The sequence below is a fragment of the Nelumbo nucifera genome, chromosome 3, assembly GCF_055504915.1.
Source record: "Nelumbo nucifera cultivar China Antique chromosome 3, China Antique-T2T, whole genome shotgun sequence".
NCBI classification, from domain to species: Eukaryota; Viridiplantae; Streptophyta; class Magnoliopsida; order Proteales; family Nelumbonaceae; genus Nelumbo; species Nelumbo nucifera.
Window position 1 is genome coordinate 74,287,606 of NC_142651.1, and position 8,063 is coordinate 74,295,668.

The window sequence follows — 8,063 nt, forward strand, 5'->3', positions numbered from 1 at the left end:
CCAGGCCAAATTCATGACAAGGCCAATGATTTGGTGTAAAAGCTTAACAAACCTCTAGAATGAAGTCCATAACAAGCTAGAGGTAGCCAATTCTAAGAACAAAACAGCATGTTGATGGAAAGAGAAGGACAGTAATATTTGATGTGGGAGACTATGTTTAGGCCATTCTAATAGAGGATGTCTACCGGTTGGACAACGTGGAAAGCTAGCACCAAGGAAGATTGGACCGTGTGAGATAGTTGAAGTTACCAATGAAAATGTCTATAGAATAAAGCTATCCAACCATATACATACCCATGATGTCTTCAATCTCAAACACTTGGTACCATATGTTGGCAATCATTCAAATGACGACTTGAATCTAGGGTCAGATTCTCTCAAACCTGGGGAGGAGGATGCAATACAAGAGAAGGCCGATAAGTTCTATGCATGTTGGAACCACTCCAAGACACATAAGAAGTTGGGATGATGTTACTGATCCAACCAAGTAAGAAGCTCATATTCTCTCCAATCTAGTCCATCACGTATCATACAACACTTTGAGCAAAGCTATATAACTCAGTTTTTTTCACTATATAATCTCCATCGTCTTCTTCTTCTTGAAGCAGCCTGAAGCTCTTAATAACACATTTACAAACATAACAACCTTGTACACTGGAGAAAAATAAAATCTGATGAAATCCTAGATTTGGAAAATTCTTGTCCACTAGATTGGCATAATAGTAATTAGAAATGTTATTGATGTTACATAGAATTAAACACTTCAACGTGAAACAAGACGTACCAAACACATATCTACTATAAATGCCTAGTCGGCATTGTTGTTGAGACTATAAACATTAAGGGTTAACCAAATAGGTTTCTCCTCTAACCATTGAAGCTTGCACCACCCACACCTCGCAAAATGTTTCAGCCTAAAATGACAATGATATCAAACACAACCTAAATCATACAAGATAATAGATGGAATGACTTACTGATAAGGAAACATATTTTCAAAAATGGATTTTCCGAGTTTAAGTAATTGGCTTGATTGGTTGGACCTAGGTGGTTATTTTTAAATTTGAAGATATTCTAAAGGCTAGGAGAATGATCTGGTCATGTGATCCCTTGGTTTAGAATTTTAATGAATAAGGTTCTAAATTGAGGGTCCAGATTGATTTGGGTTCAAGTTTTAAGATGGAGAGATAAACGGTGTCAAATTGAACAATCTTGGTGTTGTTGGACTTGGAATTCTAGGCTCTACGTATCTATGAGTTGGACTTTTTATTTTTTATGAAATAATGTTTTGGAATCGAATAGATTCTAGGCAGAGATGATTGGGATCAGTTCTGGTTTTAGGTCTTAGGACGAAGGGGTAAATGGTGTCAAAGTTGGGCAACTTGGTGTCATAGATGTGCCAATTTATTGCAATCCGAAACTAGGTAATATATGAGAGAGGAGAGAAAAATCAAAATCAAATCAGCCGAGGAAATTAGGCAATCCAAAATATTTTGGCAGCACCTATAAGAGAGTAAGAGACAGATTCTCAAGGTGTTTCCCTGAGGAGAACTCTTTGATGCTTAAGTTAGTAAACGGATGAAGAGGCAACAAATTGATGAGAAAAGCACAAAGATGAGGTGGAAGCCAAAAGAGCGTTCTATAGTGTGTGTGTACCTTTTTCTGGGGTGCCTTACCTATTTATGGAAAATGTGTCATGCTTATCGAGGAGTCATAATCTTTCTAGGAGACAGATATCAGGCCCAGCCCAAGATTTTCAATGCTTACCCTTATTAGGATCTAAGCACGCTAGAGGTGTCTAAGTGAACCAGTTGGTCAGGTTGGTTGGTTGGTTGGGCCGGTCTAGGTTATCGACGAGTTCCCTGATCATTCTTCTTAGGGACACATAGTAGCTTGGGATTAGATTGTGCAAATGAGCCCCATCACTGTAAAAATGATGCAATTTATTAAATAAAAAAGGATGCAATTTGTGCACAGAGAAGTATGCATGACAATTTTTGTAATCAACAACTAACTTCTATCACAACATTTAAAGTGTTTATCCTTGGAATTAATCCATTCAAATAAAATTTCATTAAAACAAGATAGCCATGCTCTGTATTGGTGCACACTATATACTTTCAATCAAAACAAATGAGTTTGAGAAGTCTAAAACTACTAATTCAAGCACAGACTAATCTATACAAATTTAACACAATTAACAAGTCTATTGTAAGCGGACCAATGATTAGTGTGTGATTTTAGGATTCTCAAAGTGAACCATGCGAAACCAATGAGTTGGACAAAACAGTGTCTAGGATAGCATATAATTCAACTTAGGATCCATTTGGTTTGTAGTCGTATTCAGAATTGGAATTGAAATCCCTTGGAATCAGAATTAGAATTGTCTATTTTGTTCACTTATTTGGTTTAGATGGGAATTAGAATCGGATTTTATAAGATATGTATAACTCCCAAGGAGGGTTGATGTCAAGTAAAGAGAAATAGGATTTTTTTTTGGCAAGGCCAGAGTAAGTCACTTGTCTTCTTTTTCTTCTTTGGCCGGCTGGAATGAGATTATCATTCCCAATGAGAGGCTGAAATGGCCATTTCCTCAAATGGGGGAATACCATTCCATCAGGAATGAGAATTGGAATTCCATTCTTTCCAACAAAACATGTGGAATTGAAATAGCTCATTCCAATTCCAGACCCTTATTCCCGTGAACCACACGAGACCCTTAAAAGTGTTGGTACCATAAATGTATGTTAATTTATAGTGTGATTTTAGACACATAGGCACCAACCAGTGGATGTCATCATCTAGGATAACCATAAGTAAAGACGCCCCCTGTTGTGGAAACATCAAAATAATGTTTCCACCTACACCTCTAAGCACATAGCCTGAGCAACAATTAGTACAAAAATTTAAACTCAAACCTACCTAATAAAACACAAAATTTTTACTGTGGAGTCAAAAACATGACTACATATTAGTATAAACATTGAGACTCAACAACAAGATCAATCTTCATTTGAAGATCTTGGTCTAAGCAACTCAATTTTATATCAGAGGGTGTTCAATAAGCTTCATTTGAAGATCATAGTATACAAGCAACTCAGTTTTATATCAACAATAAGATCAAGCACCACTAGACAGGTTATAACCCTGCAAGTATTCATGGGACAACAAGCATTAACTGAAAATCTCCAAGAGGATCAGTTTCTCATAAATCATGGAAATCAAGAACAAGTAATTGGAGTATGAGATCAACAGCAAGCATCATTTAGAAATCATGGTCAATAGGCAGCTCAGTTTTATATTGGAGGATCTTAACATGGCCAACCACCAATTCCACCACAAGGCCTCATTGTAAAAATATAAAAAAAAAGAGTTATTTACTTAATTGGGGTCTAGAGGGTTACCCTATAACTTTCCCACCTTGGACAGACTCTTCAGCAAAAACAAAAGTTTAGTCTCTTTTCTCTTCCTAACGACATGTTATACTAATCAAACTACAAATTATGGGTTTAAGATGTCAGGTACTTGATCATGATAAATCTGGGTAGTTTGGCAATAGTTGGTCGATAGTCAAATTTCGGCAGCCGAAAAACAACTGCTTTGTAATATTTTCAGGTCAAATTCGATTCTATCTTATAGTTAGTCGTGGGGAGTCTATATTTGAAGGATAAATAATTTATAAATTTTGTCATTAGAAAATGAGCTATAAATGTTGGAAATTAATTGGTCTTCAGAGCAAATTTGTTGAAAATTAGAAATAAGAAAAACTTAGAAGTCTAAGTGATAAATCATTTTAGATTTAATGAGATTTAGGCAATAGGCTAGAGGCATATGCATCATGCGCGTAGCATCTACAATTCTGAATTTCTCATAATAATATATATATATATATATATATATATATATATTGTGTACTTGGGATTTTGTGTATCAGATAAGCGACCTTCCATCTCTCTAATTAGTTTTGAAAATGCTAATTGAACAAAAATTATATAATATTTAATTATTTTTTTTACTTACATAAAATAGGATCAAGCACGAGAAAATATTTGACCATATAAAACTAAGATAAGCAAAAAGTTTTAGACAATTGTAGTTGAAAATATGCCTATTGCATTGTTAACTATTCGAAATGATTTATTTGATACTGTATTTCTTGAAATATTTCATTGATTTTTTGAATATTTAGTATTCAAGTCAAACATGCTTTGACCATTATGATTAAATGTGCTATTGAGATTCTATGTGTGGGTTGTTGTATATGTTTACATTCTGAAATTAAGTGACTATTACTCTCTGGACCATGCCATTGGGGTTGAATACAATGGCATCACAGGCTGCCATTGGTTTTGGAACCTTACCACTACTGTTGTAGTGGTCATAGTCTACTTTCTGAATCTGTTACACATTCCACATTACGTGTTTCCAACCATTTTCTCCCAATATATAAGTTTGGTTTTGTAACTACTTGAGTTGTTATTTCCTTTAATGGAATGTATATTGATTTATGTGATTTTTCTGATAAAGGATTTTCTATTAGATATCAATTATTATATAATGGTTTTTAACACCAGCTTGATTCAACCAATGGATGGACCGTCAATTACTGAGTAGTGTACTCATCCATTTTCTTTCCACATTTCCTGTGTGATACATGGGAAAATCAGATAATTTGAAAGATATCAATGTTGTTTTTGTAGAGGTTAAAATATAGGGAAGGCTTAAAAATTGTTTCTCCATGGGGCTATACAACTAGGGGGGATCATCCCTGATGCAGCACGATCCGGGCACTCCTAGCTGGCTGCTGACTGGCTCCTTGTTGGCAATGGGCGGCACCTGAGAAGATAGAAAAGAAGGATTCCCGAGGATTTACCCGGTGGGAATACTCCGAAGCTTAAGTCAGAACGTTGGGGAAGGAGAAAAAAGAGTGCGAAAGCTAAGAGTGTAGGTCGCGCTTTATCACTATGCTCGAGAGATTAGCTCACGAGCAAATATAGACTCAGGTTAAGAGTACGAGAGTGCGGAAATATTCAAAAGTCTGGAGATCCCTATTCTCCTCTGCCTTAAGGGCTTTTATAGGGGCATTCTTGTCAAATCGGGCGTAACCGCCACTGGGCCCCTGCCACAGTCGTTACATGCCAGGGCTGCGCAGGTGGCTGTTGCAACGTACCCCTTGCTCGGATGGGTGACGCGTCTTAAAGGGGCAGGCACGCCTCCGCCTACTAAGAGACATGGGTACAGACTGTCGAAAGGACAAGGACTGCGCCGCCAGTCAAGGGACATGGTGCAGTCCGATTGGTACGATCTGTCAAATAGAAGCTTCTTGAGAAATGTTCGCGCTGCTCACTTGCGAGCTACTTTGTAGCGATCTTAGGAATACTTCAGGGTTACCCGTATTAGAGTTGGTCTCTGGGATGACTTATCTGCTTAGGAGCTTGAGCGAGCTGGTTTCCCTGGCTCGCGAGCTGAAGTAGCCTCGAAATATCCCCTTTGGGGTAGCTCGGGGAACTCGGAGCTCGTGTTGTAGCGAGCTCCTCCTACAGCGAGCTGCTCTATGGGCTCGTTACTTAGTCGTTGCCAAGCTATGATGCTGAGTTGTTTCCCGTGTTGAGTCAGGTCCACATGTCATCATTTCATAGGTTGGGTCAAATCATCCTCCATCAATTGCCCCCACTCATTGAGCTGAGAGTGTTGCCTAAGTGCAAGGAGTTCATGAAGTATGATGGACTGATTTGACAGAAATTCAAACTTGATTAACTGCTCACATTAAATGCGTTCACGGGAATCAGGAGATTTTCTGACTTCAAATTCCGAAAACGTGCTGAAGTGGCTCTTAACTCTGGATGTCGTGCAGCCGTCATTACCTCAATCATGGGAGACGTGCAGCCAATCACTTTTCGGTTTCAGAAGGCGTTCGATCAGCACACCTATGAACCGTCGGATCTGCCTTAATCTGGGCTGTTGATTCGGAGGCGTGGAGACTATAAATAGGAGGGCCCTCTTGGTATCATTTTCTCTCATGCCATCTTGCTGTCTTCGGATTCTGAGGTCGCGCATCTGTCAAGTCTACACGAGTTCCTCAGTTTACTTCGTCCCGTTCTTTTCGGTGAGTCTCGATCACTATCAGTCATGTCTGCGTACCCATACCATACTCGCCATCGGGGCGGTGACCAAGATGATAATGCTCCATCGAGCTCGAGGAGAGCTTGGGAACAGGCCCTGGGGGCCCGGGAGACCTCCTGTGACGGAGCCTCCACTTCCCAGGGAAGAGAGCCCGATACTTTTGGCCCTTTCTCTATGACAGAGGAGAGACTTAGGTCTCTAATCAGCTATTTCCACCTTCCCAGGGACCTTGTCTACTGCCTTCCCACCGGTAACTTTCCGTGGGAGCATGGTCCCAACGAGATAGTTATCTACCAGGAGCAGCTCGTGGTTGGCCTGCGTCTCCCCTGCACCCCTTGATAGTGGAGGTGCTAAACCATTTTGATGTCACTATCGATCTCGAGGAGAGCTTGGGAACAGGCCCTGGGGGCCCGGGAGACCTCCTGTGACGGAGCCTCCACTTCCCAAGGAAGAGAGCCCGATACTTTTGGCCCTTTCTCTATGACAGAGGGGAGACTTAGGTCTCTAATCAGCTATTTCCACCTTCCCAGGGACCTTGTCTACTGCCTTCCCACCGGTAACTTTCCGTGGGAGCATGGTCCCAATGAGATAGTTATCTACTAGGAGCAGCTCGTGGTTGGCCTGCGTCTCCCTGCACCCCTTGATAGTGGAGGTGCTAAACCATTTTGATGTCACTATCGATCAGCTTCATCCCAACACCATTCGGAACATGGTTGGGAGTATATCCTTATGCTGTGAATATTGTCTTCCTTTGGACCTCGACATTATTTCTACTATTCTCTATATAAAGAATGCCACTCCCGGGGATCCACTGGAGAGGCGTCTCTACTACTTCTCTCCCCGTCGTGGCTACAAGCTCTTATACGAGCTACCAAATAAAATTCCTGCCTGGAAGCGGGATTATTTTTTGGTCCGCAACCCTAAAGGGTGGCCCTTCCCTACTTCTTAGAGGGGCGCCATCCAGGACTCCGGGGTCGAACTGGACCCTGATACTCAAAAAGCGATGTTGTCTTGGGCATCAGTAGGCTTCCTCTGTTTGGACTATTTGATCGAGGAGAAGCTTGTGCAGGCCGGCCTGAGCCCGGGTAGTCCTACACGGCTCAAGTGGCACAAAGTTGGAGTACGCACTACGCTTTGAGTTCGCGACATCCAACAATGAAGCGGAGTACGAAGCACTAATAGTTGGGCTAGCTCTAGCCAAAGAAGTGGAAGCCAAACACATCATCATCTGCAGCGACTCTCAGCTTGTAGTCAACCAAGTTACAGGAGAATATGAAGCCCGCGAACCGACTATGATCGCCAACTTAGCCAAAGTACAGGAGGCTCTGCTAAACTTTCAGTCATACTTTATCAGGCAAATCCTAAGGTCGGAGAACGCTGAGGCCGACGCCTTGTCCCAGTTGGCCAGCACCAGTGATAACACCATGAGAACCGTGTACATAGAGGACCTGCCTCAGCCTAGCATTCTCGGGAGGGTAGAGGAGGTCGCTCCCATCGTTCAAGCAGAGCCGAGTTGGATCGACCAGCTCGTGAGCTTCCTGCTACATGGGATCCTCCCAACGGACCGCAATGCCGCTAGAAGGGTAGAGCGTCAGGCGGCCAAATACGTCATAATAGATGAACGACTGTACCGAAGATCCTACACGCTCCCCTACCTGCGCTGCCTACGATCTTCCGAAGCTGAGCTCGTACTCCGCGACACTCATGAAGGCCTATGCGGAGGACACTTGGTGGGTAGGGCCCTCGCCCAAAAAGCACTACGGCAAGGGTACTACTGGCCAACAATGAAAGCAAACGCCACCGAACTCGTCAGAAAATGTGACAAGTGTTAGAAGCACGCCAACATACATCATCAGCCCGCTGTCGACCTCAAATACCTCACCAGCCCGTGGCCTTTCGCACAATGGGGTATCGACATACTTGGGTCGTTCCCACCAGTG